This window comes from Eschrichtius robustus, chromosome 15 (genome assembly GCF_028021215.1).
Source record: "Eschrichtius robustus isolate mEscRob2 chromosome 15, mEscRob2.pri, whole genome shotgun sequence".
NCBI lineage: Eukaryota > Metazoa > Chordata > Mammalia > Artiodactyla > Eschrichtiidae > Eschrichtius > Eschrichtius robustus.
In genome coordinates this window covers 80,175,359-80,178,971 of record NC_090838.1, presented here as the reverse complement: position 1 = coordinate 80,178,971, position 3,613 = coordinate 80,175,359, and positions in this window count along the sequence as shown.

Below are 3,613 nucleotides of genomic sequence, written 5' to 3'. Positions count from 1 at the left end.
TGATTATGTCCCTTTTTGAAGCTGTACTTGAGAGAAAAATAATCCCCAGCCCTTCTCCCAATTTTCCAAAAGCTGAAGCTTTCTCTGAGGCTAAGGGTTTCTGATTTGTGCCTCCCATAAACAAGACCAAGGATACAAGCTCCCTATTCTCAACATTGTTCTATGAAAGGATTAGTGATATTTACAATGGGACCTGAGGGTTTAGGCTGGCTCATCAGCCCCAGAGGCACTAGCTTCTCTTGGCTACAATACAGTTCTCTCTAAGTGTACATTTATCACTAGAGATAAGTCAGCCATTTTTCCCTTTAGAAGGTAGTTTTCTTTCCAGAAAGAAGTTGGCAGAATTGGGCCTAGATGCAATGTTTTGAATGTTTGTGTCTCCCCAAAATTCATATGTTGAAACCTTAAACTCCAGTGTGACGGTATTAGGAGGTGGGGGCCTTTGGGAAGTGATTAGGTCACAAGGATGATACTCTCATGAATGGGATTAGTGCCCTCATAGAGGGGACTCCAGAGAGCTCTCTCATCCTCTTACTGCCATGTGAGGCTATAAGAACTGGATGGTGGGGAGACAAGTGGAAGGAAGATTTATCACTATATAAATTTTTGTACCTTTTGAATTTTGATCCATGGGGATAAATAACCTATTTTTAAAATGAATAATTGTAAGTCCCATTCAATCCAATTTAAAATTTCAATAGTATACCTAATTCAAAGCTCCTTCCCCTCTTACAAGTCTGCCATGATCTATGGCTCCCCAATCTGCAGCTAAAAGGAGTAAGGTCTCTTTTCTTCTCTTTTTACTCCTCCTCCCCTTTACTCCCCTGCTCTTGGCCTGCAGGGGTGGGGTGATGTTTGGATAAAATCTCTTTGGTGGTGCTATTTGTGGTTCTATCCTGATGGTCCACATCCTCTGGGTTTCTGGCTCTTTGTGGATTTTTCAATAGCTCCTCTCCTCCTTCCCTGACTAGGGAACTCCATATGCATAGTATCCTGATGTGAGTTGTGTGCTCTTTGGCTGATCTCTTGTAACTCCCTCTGTCCCCTCTTGCTCCAGGTGGTGAGGGTCTTCCATGGTCTTTTATTCTAGAGTTCCTTGTCCCAGCAGATGATCCTCTTAGGGGGAAGCTCAGTTTTCTTACCTAGCATCCATTTCAGCCACAGGAATATTACACACCTTGCCACACCAAATACTGCCCTGCCTGTCAATGAAGGCTGCTCCACCAGCCTCCTGTCTAGAGTTCTCCAGGCAGGAAGCAGACAATAATCTCTGGGTTAGGTCGGCCATCCATCCAAACGCAAGTTTTTTGAGCATTCTTTGACCAGATCTACTCTAGGGCACTACGGTGGGCTCATAAATTTCTTCAGGGAGTTAGCCTGGGATTTAATGTCTGTTTTTGCTGCTGCTGCTGCTGTTGTTGTTGTTGTTGTTAGGAGCCCTTTCCCACCAACTTGCCTGGAAGTGGGAAAAAAGAATATTAAATTGACAACTCATGACTCAGAAGAACTCCCTTTTGATAATTACCTTAAATGTAAATGGATTAAATGCTCCAACCAAAAGACATAGACTGGCTGAATGGATACAAAAACAAGACCCGTATATATGCTGTCTACAAAAGGCCCACTTCAGACCTAGGGACACATACAGATTGAAAGTGAGGGGATGGAAAAAGATATTCCATGCAAATGGAAATCAAAAGAAAGCTGGAGTAGCAATTCTCATATCAGACAAAATAGACTTTAAAACAAAGACTATTACAAGAGACAAAGAAGGACACTATATAATGATCAAGGGATCAATCCAAGAAGAAGATATAACAATTGTAAATATTTATGCACCCAATATAGAGGCACCTCAATACATAAGGCAAACACTAACAGCCATAAAAGGGGCAATCAACAGTAACACAATCATAGTAGGGGACTTTAACACCCCACTTTCACCAATGGACAGATCATCCAAAATGAAAATAAATAAGGAAACACAAGCTTTAAATGATACATTAAACAAGATGGACTTAATTGATATTTATAGGACATTCCATGCAAAAACAACAAAATACACATTCTTCTCAAGTGCTCATGGAACATTCTCCAGGATAGACCATATCTTGGGTCACAAATCAAGCCTTGGTAAATTTAAGAAAATTGAAATCATGTGAAGTATCTTTTCCGACCACAACGCTATGAGATTAGATATCAATTACAGGAAAAAATCTGTAAGAAATACAAACACATGGAGGCTAAACAACACACTACTTAATAACCAAGAGATCACTGAAGAAATCAAAGAGGAAATAAAAAAATACCTAGAAAAAAATGACAATGAAAACACAATGACCCAAAACATATGGGATGCAGCAAAAGCCGTTCTAAGAGGGAAGTTTATAGCAATACAATCCTACCTTAAAGAACAAGAAACATCTCAAATAAACAGCTTAACCTTACACCTAAAGCAATTAGAGAAAGAAGAACAAAAAACCCCCAAAGTTAGCAGAAGGAAGGAAATCATAAAGATCAGATCAGAAATAAATGAAAAAGAAATGAAGAAAGCAATAGCAAAGATCAATAAAACGAAAAGCTGGTTCTTTGAGAGGATAAACAAAATTGATAAACCATTAGCCAGACTTATCAAGAAAAAAAGGGAGAAGACTCAAATCAATAGAATTAGAAATGAAAAATGAGAAGTAACAACTGACACTGCAGAAATACAAAGGGTCATGAGAGATTACTACAAGCAACTACATGCCACTAAAATGGAAGAAATGGACAAATTCTTAGAAATGCACAACCTTCCAAGACTGAACCAGGAAGAAATAGAAAATATGAACAGACGAATCGCAAACACTGAAATTGAAACTGTGATTAAAAATCTTCCAACAAAAAAAGCCCAGGACCAGATGGCTTCACAGGCGAATTCTATCAAACATTTAGAGAAGAGCTAACACCTCTCCTTCTCAAACGCTTCCAAAATATAGCAGAGGGTGGAACACTCTCAAACTCATTCTATGAGGTCACCATCACTGTGATACCAAAACCAGACAAAGGTGTCACAAAGAAAGAAAACTACAGGCCAATATCACTGATGAATATAGATGCAAAAATCCTCAACAAAATACTAGCAAACACAATCCAACAGCACACTAAAAGGATCATACACTATGATCAAGTGGGGTTTATCCCAGGAATGCAAGGATTCTTCAAAATATGCAAATCAATCAACACGATACACCATATCAACAGACTGAAGAATAAAAAGCACATGATCATTTCAATAGATGCAGAAAAAGCTTTTGACAAAATTTAACACGCATTTATGATAAAAACTCTCCAGAAGTGGGCATAGAGGGAGCCACCTTAATACATTTAACATTTGGCCATATATGACAAACCCATAGCAAACATCATTCTCAATGGTGAAAAGCTGAAAGCATTTCCTCTAAGATCAGAAACAAGAAAAGGGTGTCCACTGTCGCCATTATTATTCAACATAGTTTTGGAAGTCCTAGACACAGCAATCAGAGAAGAAAAAGAAATAATAGGAATCCAATAGGAAAAGAAGAAGTAAAGCTGTCACTGTTTGCAGATGACATGATACTATACATAGAGAATC